The sequence below is a fragment of the Vidua macroura genome, chromosome 2 (assembly GCF_024509145.1).
Source record: "Vidua macroura isolate BioBank_ID:100142 chromosome 2, ASM2450914v1, whole genome shotgun sequence".
Taxonomy (NCBI): Eukaryota; Metazoa; Chordata; class Aves; order Passeriformes; family Viduidae; genus Vidua; species Vidua macroura.
The window spans coordinates 101,667,039-101,682,626 of record NC_071572.1 but is presented as its reverse complement, the minus strand read 5'-3'; the positions used below and the strand labels follow the sequence as shown (position 1 = coordinate 101,682,626).

Here is a 15,588-nt window from a genome sequence, read left to right as displayed (position 1 = left end):
AGGAAGAGCCTACTCCCAAACCTTCCTGCCATCTGAGTTCTACTTAAGCCATTACCCTGATTTCCTGACTTGAAAATGAGGGTTTAAATGATATAATGTTCCTTTTGATAACAGCAAAAAGAGAAGCATCAAAACATGTCAAAATAATGGATATTATGGTAATTTGTTTCATCACTCCCATTACAGAGCATTTTCAATGTCAAAAAAGCCATCGTGCAAGACACAGCGACTTCTTCAAAGAGTTTTCAGCTTGAGGGACTGAACAAATGTGACTGGAGAAAAATAAGGACACAAAGTTCACAACTATAAATACAAACAATAGAAGTTATCCCTGGCCTCTAGCTAGCCTGCTAGTTTTTCAAATAGGTGAACTGTGAAGCAGTACAAGCAGGGGAAAATCAGCAAGGAAAAATGTTTCTGGAGGATCTGGAAGGACATGAACTGTGTTTTGATGCTGTTGAAAACAGGGTAAGTTATACAGTAATGGCATTTGTCATTAGTAAAGAAGATAGTCTTTGCAGAAGCACAGTTTGGATGGTTTTAGGAGATACAGTGGATGGCAGCCTTGCTCATGGCAGGGAAATTGTAACTAGAGGATCATTAAGGTACTTTCCAGTCTAAACCATTCTGTAATTCTATTATAACTAGATAGGACCACTGGACCTTCATTCATTTTTGCCTTCTAAGGCTGTGCTTAGTGCTCCAGCCCACTGAAAATTTAATTTTGTGCTAGAGTCTGAGGATGCCATTATGATCACTCAGTGGTGGGGTGTGTGTGTCAGTCGATAGCCCCACACTTTGGGATGTGTGGGAAGGTCAGGTTTGGAGGAGTTGTGCAAGGTGGTGGGAAGGAAGGCACAGCCCTCATTGCAGATGGCAAGCTGTATTACCTCTGAGGTGAAGGGACACACAGAGAAGTTCGACAGGTGAGAACCAACATCTCCAGCACCAAGCTGACCCTTCTCTCTCTATTCTACAAGAAGCTTTCTAAAAGAAAAAGACTTGACAAGTACACCTGGGTCACTTTCAGGCATCTTCTTGAGCCCACTTCACAACATCAGAATCCCGAGTCATCCAATATCTAAAGCAGTTTTGTTCCATAGTCTTGAGTTCCCAGAGGACACTTGCTTTTTCTTTATGGACACTTACCAAATACCTGAGCACCAGTGTAGTGATACCTGAAGTTTTAGCTTTCATATTTTCCAGGTTCTGTACTGCATTAGTACAAAACTCTGAACATATAAAGTGTTAGCAAGTTCTCTTCACAGTTTAGTTAGACAAAACAATTCTTTTCCAGCCTGAGAACCAAGGACACCATTGCAGCTTTAGGCCCAAAAAGTGTAAACAACAGCGAATTGAGGAGAGCAATCTGGGAGGATGGGACTTCATAACCTCAAGCTGCAATTGGAGAATTAACCCCAATATGTAACTGGACCAAAACTTATAAAAGTGTGAAAATTCGTGACCCAGCATCCACCTTGGGTGGAAGGACAGCTGGGCTCTTGTACTGCCTAAGGTGTATCCTTTTAATAAGTACCTATTTTATTCCTTTAACACTGTCTAGCCTCTCTTCTAGGTAGCCTCTTAAGGCATCATAGTGCTCAGATGTCAATGACAAATGCATAGAAATATGTCTGATATAAGCAGTTAAAAGCAACTTTCTTCCTATAATGCATTCTTTAAAAAATACCTGTTCCATAGTTCTCCCTCATTCCTACAAAAATACACTATGTCACTTGAGTTTTTTATTTTAAAAACACACTTTGCTTACAGCTTGAAAATAACTAGCTAAGTATCATGAATAAACTCTAGAAACAAAATTTGCATGGTATAAAAATACATAATTTGGAGCAATTACAAGCTAACAGAGCTATGAACAGTTTTTTTCTTTCCCCCTTTAGACATAATGCCACCAAACACTGAAGAAATTTCCACATTATTTTCAAGTGCTAAGCACACTTCATTTGAATGATTTGGTATCTGCAAATTTAAACTCTAAGAGCATTAATTATCCTATATGAGAAGGGTTTATTGTCATTTATGTTAGTGGGAGTTAGGCCCTGCATACTGGGAGGGAGATTTACTCTTTGTGAAACCTGTTTAATTCAGGTGCAGTTGCTTCAAAGTCCTTTCCTTACCATGCAGCCTATGTTCAATGCAGAGACACTCATTATACCAGGTACATTCATGATGATACCAGATGTTCAAACTGCATCATCATGAGAATTATTTTCAGGCTTCCTATTCACATGAAACTTGGTGGCAAACAATTAGTAAATGGAAGGATGCTAAAAAGGAAGTTGCGGAAGGAAGGAAGTTGTGGAAGGAAGGAAGTTGTGGAAGGAAGGAAGTTGCGGAAGGAAGTTGCGGAAGGAAGGAAGGAAGTTGCGGAAGGAAGTTGCGGAAGGAAGTTGCGGAAGGAAGGAAGTTGTGGAAGGAAGGAAGTTGTGGAAGGAAGGAAGTTGCGGAAGGAAGTTGTGGAAGGAAGTTGCGGAAGGAAGTTGCGGAAGGAAGTTGCGGAAGGAAGGAAGTTGCAGAAGGAAGTTGCGGAAGTTGCGGAAGGAAGTTGCGGAAGTTGCGGAAGTTGCGGAAGTTGCGGAAGTTGCGGAAGGAAGGAAGGAAGGAAGGAAGGAAGGAAGGGAGGGAGAGAAAGAGACGGGGCTCACCGCCAGATTGGGGAGACCCCGAGAGGTGGTAAAGTTTCTCCTCCAACCCGGGCCTTCAAAGAAAGACTCAGTAGTCTTCAGTAGTCCGGTCTCAAGGTAGTTTATTGTATGTTATCTAAAAGATTTTCTTCCTGAACTGCTGCGGTCCATTCATCAGGTCAGACAAAAACACACACACACACTGACACTGTCTCTGACACCCTCTGACTGCCCAGGGGGCTGGTGCCATCCTTTATATCACACATTACGTGTTAAATGTTTATAGTTTTTCCCCAGTGCCTATCACCTATATTGAATGGTGACTTTCTACTCTAAACCAATCTGTGAGTGCCAACATCACCAAGAACATGGAGGATAGGAAGGAGAAAGAAGGAGGACAGGGCACGCCCAAATCCCTCCATCTTAGAACCTCTGATCCCCATGTACAAAACTCAGACCCCTCTGTACAAGGCCTAAACCCCCCCTGTACAGCACTCAAAGATTCTTCCTTTCACTTTGTGATTACTTCTACTATAATATCTAAACTTTTGTGATTTCTTGTTCTCCCTGCAAGGTTGGTAAATTGTTCCATGGATCAGATTCAAAGCCACAGGGGTTTCTGGCTGCCTGCCAGGGTCTCAAATGCTTCTGACCTGGGCCTGGAACATCCAAGAGTGTCTGAGGGACACTTTGGGTTCCGACAAGAAAGAAAAATGAAGAGAGCCTCTAAGAAAGCAGGAGCATGACTATTTACAAGGGCATGTAGTGAGGGGACAAGGAAGAATAGCTTCAAACTGAGAGCAGGTCTAGATTAGGTATTAAGAAGAAATTCCTTACTGCGAAGGTATTGAGGCACTGGCACAGGTTTCCCAGAGAAGCTGTGGATGCCCCATCCCTGGCGGTGTTCAAGGCCAGGTTGGAACTAGACAACATTTAAGGCCCCTTCCAACACAAGCCGTGCTATGATTCTGAGTCTATTAATTGCAATTTTATCCATCCCATTCGGGACAGACCTCTTCACGTGTGAGAAAACAAAGTGTTTCTCTGACAAGAGGTTTTTCTCAATTTACGGAATTTCTCCCTGCTTAGCAGACATCAGCAATATCACTGCTCTCCAGTAATTTATGAAGGCTTATTATTTCTTCTGTAATGAAGCACATCTCTTTGCAAATACCAGAGATGGTGCAGGGAAAGGGAGGACCTATTATTGTCCAGCTGGGACTAGTAACAAAAAGTCATAGGCAAATGTTGGCTCTGCAGAGGACTAAGAATGCTCCAGAGAGCAGTGCTGCCGGCTTCTGTGGTGTTACGATGAGTCCCATGATATCTCACATTTTATTTAAAGGCCTAGAGAGGCCTGAAAACCTCTGGTTTAAGTTTCTGGAAGTTCCAAACTTTCTAGACTGTGGATCAGTATTGGCTCTTCCTTTTTAATCATGCTCTCACAAACTGAGTTTTAATTAAAAACACTAACAAGAATACTTAATCTAGCTGTTTTACCCAGTCTGAGGAATAAAAATGTAGATTATTATCTTACTAGTGATCAGTGACTCCCGTGATCAGCTTGGGATAATTGATCTGGACCTCGTGGTTGCAGAAAACCCACTTGAACAGTAATCCAACTTTCTCCAAAGGGCTGCAAAGATCCAAGACTAATTTTTCACTTTTAGCCAATCTTCCTACCCTTTTCTTTCTACCCTCATCTTTTTTACCTTTGCACTTGTTCTGTTCAGTTCATCTCCAGCTCTAAATGCATGAGTCCATCTATTTGCTCATTTGTAATTCCCACTTGCCTGACATGGCCAGATGTTTCTCTCTTCCCTCAGTCATACTTTGCAGTACATTCTCTAGTCCCCTGTTACACAGATCTGTCCCAGGTAAATTGCAACATTAAGCATTTTGGACTTTTCCTACAAAGATGTCACATCACATTACTGAAAAGAATATTTGGAATTTGGGAGAGACCACATTGTTACAATAGTATCAAAGCCTGACACATTTTAGGTTTATTTTACTTGACAGCATCTCTTTGGAGAACAGGAACCTTATATAGGTTCTAAATGATATTTTGACAGTTCCTAGTTAATCTGGGCCATTGAGACCTGTTTCTGCAGGTCACCTCTTTAAAGCAAAGGGCCCTTTCCTCCTCTGCATATTGGGTTGCATTTCTTCTACCACCAGCCATGATATGTACTGATACCAGCTGACTTGGCATATGTATAAAGGGAGACAGGAAAGAGAAGATGTGGCTCTGCACAGACACCTCTGATGGGTGGACTTTAGTTGAGATGGTTAGGAAGAAAGCCATCATAGTAAAACGTAGGAGTATAACTTTGATCAAAAATAGTAGCAATTCTCAGATATTTTTGAAATTCACAAAAAGCCACTTAACTTCATATTAGTGTATATTAGTGATGAGGTGAATTTTTCTGACACTTTGTTTTTACCAGTAACTGCTGTCTCAGTTAAATATGACCAATGAAATAATAAATCTCTTTTAGAGATTCTACTACTTTTCCTAATTGAGAAAAAGGACTCTTGCAACACTTTTACAGATACTGTTCTTTAAAGATGCTAGCACAGAAGTGGCTTTTTCCTTTAATCAATATTTTAAAAATTATTGTATTCATGTAATACTAAAAATGAGCAGAGGAACTTTTAGTCTCGAGGGTGAAGGAATTAAGAAAATAAGAAAAGCGCTGGTTACTGGGGAGATACCACCTGGCATTGATGACTGACTCCCACACCAGTAATGGAAAACACTGCTTGTACTACTGGTGCTTTGCAGCTGAGGGTACAGACATTTGAACTCTGCCTAGCAGAAGAGATGCTGATGAAGCTGAGTGTTTCATATATATGTTATATAATCTTACATATGTTCCACAAAGGTATTGTATGCATGCATGTACACGTGGTACATAAATCACTTAGGATATTCAAGGATTATTGTATACAGGTAAACATTCATGTAGGTGGGTCACTGATGGTTGTTAGGAGTCAAAGCACCTTTTATATTTTTACACAGATTTAAACAATCAACACTGGCCATTTACAGACACATGGCTGCATCACTGCTGTTAGCATTTGAACTAGGAATTGCATTCAGGCTCAGCACCACTGTGAGAACTTGAAAAAAAAAATCGGTAGGATTTATGAAGAAAATGCCATTGTTACTTTGAAACAAACTTGACAGTGTGTACATGAATCCCTCAATTTGTCACATTCATTAGGGAAGAAAGGGCTGATATGAGTGGTTTAAATGACTGTGGTGATTTGAATTGGTGTGATTTATAATAGGAAAATTTTGTTCATAAATGTAAAGTGCTTTCTATAAATGTGAGGATAAGCCACTTTTGAACAAAATTCCATTGCACCTTAAATTGCACGAGAGCATTTATCCAGCTATCTCTCTAACCTTGTAGTGGATTAGTGGGCTGACTTAATTTTTCTTTTAAAATCATGCATAATACTGAAATACTTGCTCAGTTACTTTTGCCTTAGATAAAAATGGATTTTAAATGGGAATACATTTTTACCCCTTTATGCCTTAGAAGGCATAAGCAAATGATGACAGGAAGCTTGTAAATTTTGACCCTCACATTCAGAGACAATTTCTGGAGCAATTTATCCCTTATGTGAATGGAAGGGTGTTCAGAAGAGCTGTATCTGCAAGCCCAAACCTCCTTTTCCTCCTCTCCTTCTGCTTCCAGAATATTCAGTATATGCAAATAGACGCCTCTGTGCGTTTCCACAATTTAACATGTTTAGCAGGTATTTTCTCAGCTTCTGAAAAATAAAATGTGTTGCAAACTTGCACATAATAGGGTTCTACAGAGCTTAGTTAGGTACATCCAGGCCTTTCAGAAACAGACATTTTATTGAAATTTGCAGGGAGTGTGTAGCTTTGAAGAGATAACGTGTGAAATAGTCCTTGTACCAGATTTTCTGAGTAAACCATGACTTAGGACATTTTATCTGCAGGTGTTGAGCAGAATGTGAGTGCAAGCACTCCAACCAACAGGGAGTAGTTTGTAGGATCAAGGTTTTACAGCACAGACATCTCAAAATCTTTCAACAAAACATTATGAGATAGATGACTATCTCAGAACAACACAGGGAGAGTTATTGCTTTTTATAATGTTCTTCCTTGACTGTTAAAAATGCTCACTAGTCTCCAGACAAATTTAAGAAGGAAGATAGTCTGTATCTGACACATGACAAAGAAGCAATGAAGGAAGTGGTGTTAGGAGCTAGCAACCACCCAAGTACCTCCAGAGAGGTATCTGGTTGACATGTGTGGTGGGCACTTGGCTGTTGCAGAAGCAGCCCAGCAATCACTTGATCCGAGTGCTGTAAAGACATGCTTGCACAGTTCTTGAACCTGATAAAACTTGCAATGCATCAAATATTTGGAGGGCTGGATAAATAAACAAAAGGTTGCACACTATTTTGCCAACTGACAGGCAAACAAATAACAAAAAACCCAATAAAAATCCTAATTTAAAAACAAAATAAAACCCAAAATCCACGACCAACAAAACAAGCCACCTTTCTGCATGCTGGTGTTCAAGGAGTCACACACTGGAACCACCAGAGAACAGGATAAAATGGTTCAGTATCTAGGTCTTCAGTCTTTCATTTCACATCCTAGAGAACAGTTCTCTTCTCTTCTCTTCTCTTCTCTTCTCTTCTCTTCTTCTCTTCTCTTCTCTTCTCTTCTCTTCTCTTCTCTTCTCTTCTCTTCTCTTCTCTTCTCTTCTCTTCTCTTCTCTTCTTCTCTTCTCTTCTCTTCTCTTCTCTTCTCTTCTCTTCTCTTCTCTTCTCTTCTCTTCTCTTCTCTTCTCTTCTCTTCTCTTCTCTTCTCTTCTCTTCTCTTCTCTTCTCTTCTCTTCTCTTCTCTTCTCTTCTTCTTCTCTTCTCTTCTCTTCTCTTTCTCTTCTCTTCTCTTCTCTTCTCTCTCTCTCCTCTCCTCTCCTCTCCTCTCCTCTCCTCTCCTCTCCTCTCCTCTCCTCTCCTCTCCTCTCCTCTCCTCTCCTCTTCCAAGCAGCTTGGAATCCACTTGGCTTTCAAATTTATGAATCAAATCCCACAATATACTTGTCATGAAAATGCTATACTATGGATATTTGTAATTAGTAAGAAGCTTATTTTCTTGACATGGCCTTTATCCAAAACAAGAGCAGGACGTCATGAAACTCCCTCTGAATCTAAGATTCATTCACCAAAGTAAAACATCATCACTAACTAGCAGTATTTTGGGGATTTCTGTAGCCCCAAAGCTTCAAGCAGGAGCTCTTCTGGGTTTTTATATCCTGGCATGAAACTACAACCACAGACTGGCAGTCGGCTGGACACGTGAGAAAGTAGAAAATTCATGCTTTGAAATGGAGACTTTTAATGCTTTGGAAGCTTCAGCTACCCTTGCACGTCTCATGACATAAGAACAATCCCCAAACCTGCAATTATGAGCTTAGAAACTGACATTAGAAAAGACGCTGCTTTCTGATCATTATCTCCTCTGACATGCTGGCAATGGCTGATGATTCTTGGAAATAATGGTAGGTAAGAAGGTACCTAAATCTCCACCTCAAGCAATATCTCTAGTTTCTCTAATGTGCCAGGGTGAGAAGGGCTTCTAAAAACAAGAGGGCATGAAGGGCAGCATGATTAAGAAAATGTAACCCCTAGATCTCAGTTTAAACACTAACAGAAATGATCTTTCATTATAGGTCAGAAATAACATTTAGGCTAAAGCCACTCTTCAAGAAATTTGTTCTTTGTGCTCTGTTCAGAATCAACCACCTTCACTATTATAAATAGGGCTCATTCTCTTGAAGGCTAAATATGAAAGAAAAAGCACAGAAGTTTTATATTGGAGAGGGCACTGTAAGGAAGGTCACTTTATAGAAAGCATGAAATGTAATTTGGAGAAGAATGCTAATACAAGCTATATCAGATTGTGAGGAAGCTGAAAACAGCATATGTTCTAATATTGTTTTTTATTGATTTTGCTGCCAACATCCCACTTCAACAATGTTACAGTCGCACTTCAGGAGTCTTAATGGAGGGGGATGAAGAAAATCAATACACAGAGCTTGCTTCTGCTCCCATTGAATTCAATGTGAGTTTCATCATTAATTGCAATGAGCAGAGGACAGAGTTCAGACTGTTTCATCACTTTGTGTTTGTTTATTCTCTCCCTTTTTATTTAACCTCCTAAGGGGCAATGTGTATTTTTATCTTATGTTTTAGAAAAGTCCCATTTAAATAGGGCAATCCCCTATCAAACTGTAAGTTTACATGTTAGAAATGATACTCTGTTTTATGAAACCTAATGAAAAATTATAGCCTGTATCCTGAATTGAGAAAGCTATAATAAAAGATATAGGATTTGAAATAAATTCTAATAACAAAATCATTTTTTTCTTAAAAATATTTTCATTCCAATATGAAGCAAATAAAAGCAGTTTAGTTTTCACTGACTTGTAAATTATTACTTTCAATGTACATTGTTTCCTCAATTACAAATAGATGGGATGCACCTGAGCATCTTTTTGCTATTATTTTAATGCTATTTACACAAAATGAAATATGCTAAAATTATCTCCAAGAATTATAAGCACCATCTTCACTCCAACAACATGCTGTTAATTTTGTTCTAGCATGAATGCAAAACATATTTTAACATGCTGTCAAAAGGAAACACTAAGAATGTCAATAAAATTGTACTAAAATAAATGTAAATTTAGACTGCTGTCACAAGTGGCTGCTTGGTTCTGTGAAGATGTTAGGTTGCTATAGTGTTTTCCATAGCAACTTTGCATCTTATTACATAAATAATCCCTCAGTGTCCTTAAAGCTTACTAAAAACAGGATTAAATCTATTCTCATATGTAATGATCCTGCATAAAACCTTATCAGTATGAAATACCCAGAAAACTTGATAAATTGTAATCTAGATAATAATATTTCTGACAGTGGAAAAGCATCAAAGCACAACAGACTTGTTTTGTAGTACACAGGACATTCTCCTACACCCCGTGTTAGGAAAATGCCTTTAAAGTGCCTGTTTCCTCCAAAATTTGGAAGTTAGATTAACCTGTTCACTGCTGCATCCACAGGACCAGCAGAGACCTCCATCCCGCAGCCTACGTGTTGTAAATGACCTAGAGGAACTGGCCCAGTACCTGGGACAGGACAAGGCTGTAATTACTCCCCAGGAAAGTACATTCAGCCCTGATTCATCAAGACTTTTCTGCTAAATTCACCTGCACAAGAAGCATTATTAGAGGCAAATGGACTTAAAACCAGGGGCATAAAATTAGGCCCCTGCCTACATGCGTCCTGAACTTCAGCCTATTTTTGTAAAAGCTGTGGGAAAAATGGAATGCATTTTATGGCACAAAATTGGAGCCTGCCTGATGATAACAGCTCTGAACTGGCATGCTGTGAAAGACACTAGAGCAGACTTTTCCCAGCACAGAGGAAGTAATCATCTTGTGCTGCTTTCTAGTGATCATCCCTGATGGTTCCAGGGAGCAAAGCTGATTGTCTGCTGTGCCCAGAGCATTTCCATTCGAAGGGAAGTTACTCTGCTCACAGAGCTCAAAAGGGTTGTTCAGCTGTATTCTGTGGCCAGAGAGGGGACTGTGTCACTACAGTGACAATTCAGAGGCCCACATTTTAAATATGTTCTTTTCTTTGAAAATGCTTCTTAAACCAGGTTGGTGGCGTCTGTTGACAGGGTTTATTTGTTTATCACTGCAGGGCTGCTTATGATACCAGCTGCTTATGGCTTTGAAATGGTACCACTTGATTTAAGGAATAAAAAGCAATGCTAGCCCATTAATTTCTGAAGTAAATACATTTTGTTATTTGACATTATGTTTATCAGTAAGTGTTTTAAAGGACAATAGGCAAATAATGCATTTGTTAAATATCAATAAAATCTGGTGCCAAGAAGCTATGGGATGGAGAGTAATGACAGAAAAATAAATCAGACTTTTGTTTGAAACAAAATCTCCCATAAATCCAAAAGGTTGGTCTTACAAGAAAGGAAGGGAGAATAATCTGATCTCTGAGATCAGGAGGAAGAAGACCTGACATGAGATCTGCTGTGACACTTGTTCAGTTGGAAACAAAGGAAAACCAAAGCTCAGCTCCACACAGCTGGGGCTTGGTGATTTCTATTCAAAGTTTTAACAATATAAAGCTTTCCTACCAGTTTAATCCACCTATAAACCACAGTTCCTGTATCACTGCATTCATAAAAGCCTTAGAGAAAGCAAAAAGAGGATTGAATTGCAGAGAAAAGATGAATAAGCATGACACAGATCACTTTGGTGTTGTTTCAGGCTTTCCTTGAAGACTTGCCAGGCTTGCAACTTTCAAGACAGACTTGTAAACAATATCCTAAAGCCTGTTTTATGCTGTGTGGACCAAGGTTGGATTTTCAAATTCTGTTTCACAAGGACTTATACTCTTCTGTGACATGGACTACCCACTATTCAGCCTGTCTCTTACAGCAAGTGACATAGCTTATGCTGCAAACAGGACAGATCAGTTCAGGACAGCATTAAAGATCCAATTTCAGTGTTTAAGTTTGGCACCTACTTCAGGTATGTTTGAAAATGCTGCCATGGAGGATGTCCTCCCTAACTTGCAAAGCAGCGCCAATCTTACATGTTCAAACTGGGCTTGCATTATGCAACTTGCAATTTGTTATTTGCACACAGCCTCTCAGATGTTATTAAGCTACTTCATCAGAGGTAGTACAATGGTGGTGAAATGCTCCAGGGGTCCAGTGTGTAGCCTATTGCAATTCTGTTGAGCTGGAGGGAGGCCTATACCAAGAAACTTATTGTCCATGTGGACAGAACAGGTAGCGGCTGAATGAAAGGAAGAACCATTGTCTCCTTTTGATACTAGGGAGCTGAGATAATACAAATTCATTGATTAGTCCAGGCAGGGGATATGTAGCAGAGCTGGGACTTGATATAGAGCTCTGGGATCACAGTCAAACACCTGAATCACACAACGATCTTTCCTGCACCCCCATCCAAGCACAATGCATTTCATTCTTTTCCACAGCACCAGCTCCAGTGTCTCGCTGAAATTGGAGTTGCTAGAATTAATGGCATGTTGCTGTGTACTGCAAAAGCAAAAGATTAACCCACCTCCCCTTACAGTAAAATAACAGGTGCCTTGAAGGCATTAACCAAACTTCAGCACTTCTTTACAAAACACATCTTTACTAATTCTTAAAATCACTGTCGACGTTTTTACATGTGATTCCTTACTCTCCATGCCAGCAGGTGGGAGGGGAAGCATCCATAAATCCCGATCATTCTGAAGATTTTTGTATATCCTCTAGACTCCATCACTGAATCTCTTTTTTCTCCCTTGAGCTAATGCTCTAGTAGCTGCGTCTTGACTTTCAAATATATTAATGGAGTTGCCAATCATCATTAAAATTTTTTCTTAGCAATCTTCCAGCTTTACTTCAGCAATCCTCTTGTCTCTTTCAAACTCCAAAATCCACATTGCAGAAAAATCACTGTTTAAGGGCTGCATTTTGCAGGGGAAAAAAAAAAAAGCCCGTCCCATGACTGAAGATTCACTCTGTCTCAGGTTAGCCTTTTTCCAGCTTTCCCTGGAATGCAAATGACTTTTAGTCTGTGAAACTGGGAGGATTTCCTATAAATCAGGCACATGTGACAGTTGAACAACTTATTGGATACCCTAAGGGGTTCTTCAGGCTATCCTTGCAGGAGTTTGAGATGATCTCCAATGTAACAAACAAGTAGTGAAGCTTTCCTTTTCCTTGAAGATTCAGCTTGTAGAATAGAGTAAGGTACTGATGATGCCTGGGGAGAATGACCTGTAAACCATTTGGATTAGCAGGTCTGTGTGCAGGAGGCAGTGGCCCAGGCCTGCAATGTCAGCTAGGGAGTGAAAGACAGGTTTAGGAGATTGGAGATGCCAGTTCTCATTCCAGCTCTGCCACTGAGTCACCGATATCAATAAATCAAGTTCATGAATAGATAGCAGAAGCACAACTTGCAGATGAAAGAAGATGATTTGAGTCTAGAATGGAGGGACACACTTTGCAACAAGTCCCTGTGGACCCCTTCCGATTGTTGCAAGACCAAATTTTCCCAAATAAAGGTCCGTTTCTAACATGCACCATGATGTGATCTCTTGCATGACTTAATATGTAGCATGACTCAAAGAAAAATGCAAACTGTTCTTAGTAACAGCTTATTCATTCCCAGATGTTATTGTGCACTAGGGTGTCGGCTACCTGTAACATTCCTCTGTGTCCTGCTGGCAGCTGGGATAGCGTTAACTTTCTTCCTGGCAGCTGGCACAGTGCTGTGTTTTGGATTTAGTATGAGAAGATTGTTGATAACATACTGATATTTTAGTTGTTGCTAAATAGTGCTTTCTCCAAACCAAGGACTTGTCAGTTCCCCATGCTCTGCTAGTGAGGAGGTGTGCAAGAAGCCTGGAGGGAGCATGGCTAGGACAGGTGGCCCAAATTAGCCAGAGGGGTATTCCACACCACAGAGCTTTGAGTATGCTCAGTATATAAATTGGGGGGAGTTGGCCAGGAGGGGTAAATTAATGCTGGGGATAAGGTAGGCATTGATCAGAGGGTGGAGAGCAATTGTGCATCACTTCTTTCTCTTGGATTTTATTTCCATCTCTCTCTCCTCTACATCATCATTATTACTACTACTATTATTATTACCATTATCATCATCATTATATTTTGTCCAATTATTAAGCTGTCCTTATGTCAATCCACAACTTAATACTTTTTTTTTTTTCTGATTCTCCTCCCCAGTGCACTGGGCTGGGGGAGTGAGCAAGCAGCTGAGTCACTTAGTTGCCAGCTAGGTCAAACCACAACACTCTGAAACCCCAAGTCCAGCAACTCTGGACAAGCATTCGAGCACAGAAGTACTTCACAGTCTCAGGGCTTAGATGTGTTGCAGTATGTTTTCAAATGCAGGGCTGGAATCCATCCTCTTTTTCTCAGAGTGATTAATAGGTTTATCTTCAGATACCCTAGAGGAAAGTTTTCATTCTAACTATCTAGCTGTGAGAAGACGCGGTGCACTCAGTGTGTTTTCTTCCAGGAGAGAAGAAATTATGCTGGAAGATTCCTGAAACTATGCTTTACTGAGACAGAATGAGGTCTTAGAACCCATTCTAAATTGTTGAATTAATTAAGCCTTTTTGTACTAGCAGTGACTTAACCAGGCGAACCACTGAAAAAAAGACCTGACACAGGTGTTGAAGCCTGAGGGAATCTCTGCCACTTATTATAACTTTGGGGCCGTGACTTCCCAGCAGTCTTGCTCACACTGTCCAAAAGGGTAGGCTGAAAAATAATGTCCTCAAGAAAATTGTTGGAATGGCAGAACATGCAGTCCAGAGCTCTGGAATCATACAAACCAATTAATCATGTCTCATTGCTTCAGCTACTTTCGGATTTAGACTTTAAAAACTTTATGTGTGCACGCTGTCCTTGAATTGAAGAGGCACAATATCTTCATGTTATTCAAGTCTTGCTCTTCCCAAGGAAGTTCTTAGACAAAATTTTTAAGAAAAGGGGTTACAAATAAAGAAAGTGACAATGTCTTCTTACTGTGCAAGATGGTTTCTTTGTGGCAAAAGACTCTTTAAAAGACATTCTTCATACAACAGAGGTTACTGTGAATACAAATAGCCACTCAGTGAGATAAAGTGGTGGTTCTGGAATTACGTACTTAGAGAGGAAAAAAAAAAAAGAAAAAGAGAAGGCAGCTAACACAAATAGTAATTAAAAAAATGACCAGAAGAAGGAAAGAAGAATCATGTTTCTGTACATAAGAGTAATACTAAAAAAAGTTCTTTTTCAGTTTATTTTCATTTACCAATGTTTTATACCCAACAGGTCTTGGTTTAATTCCAAGTTCCCTCTATTGTCATTCACAGAAGAACCAAATGCACTTGCTTTAACTGAGAGTGGAGTGTTGAAAGAAGAACATTTATTTGAGAACTGGATGACTATGCATGCAGCAGGATGGATCAACTCCACTGAGTTTAAGAGGATGATGAATGGTACAACAAACAATGATGGACATGTACACAAGTGGATTCATATTGCTAAATTTTGATTTAGAATGCAACACATTACTGGGTTTGCTCAAGAGCCCACATTGTAACAATACAAATAACCTGAAATTGTTTGTGAAAGAATATTGTAGAAATCTCAGATATCAAAACTTTTGACAGTAATGCTTTTTTTCATGCATGAAAACCAAATATGCTTTCCTATCTGTGGTGTTACAAAATGAATGACCAGCTCTGCCCTAAGCATGCATATGTTAAACCTGCTGAACTGGTAAGTATTGCAGTTCAAAACATTCCTGCATCTCTTCTGGCATGCAGGCTATATGTATTTCTGGCTCCACCTTCCCCTTGTTAGTTCTAATGACTTTTCACAATGAGAGTGGACACAGTCAATGTAAAATGATTAGATAGTAATTAGATAGTAATAGATGCTGATTTCTAGCAATTCCTGGTCTGCAACAACTCACTGTCTCAGCTTCATACACTCTGCTAATGGCATTTAGAAAATAAAAATAAAAAAAAACAAGCCTAGCAAAAATTAAGGCTGCCCTTTATGGGTTTTATTGTTGTATTTTTCTTCCAGGAAAAATATTAAATCTCCCCTCAAAAGAGATGTCACAGTAAAAATGTCTTTGCTAGAATGACATTCTTTCCTTTGGTCTTTACTTCTGGGGCCCTTCATCCTCACACAGTATCTTGTCACAGAAGGAGCCAAAGAGTTCTTCTCTCTATAAGTTTGAATTCACACCTTTCACCTGGCATACAAAGACTTGAAATCATTGAATGGATGAAGTGATTTCCTTTCTTACTATGGTGCCTG

General features: G+C 39.7%; 1 protein-coding gene across 2 annotated transcripts in view; it reads right to left on the bottom strand.

The window, feature by feature from the left end:
- Positions 1–15,588, bottom strand: part of ENOX1 (ecto-NOX disulfide-thiol exchanger 1) — a 359,071-nt gene that overhangs the window by 48,798 nt on the left and 294,685 nt on the right. The window lies entirely within an intron of this gene.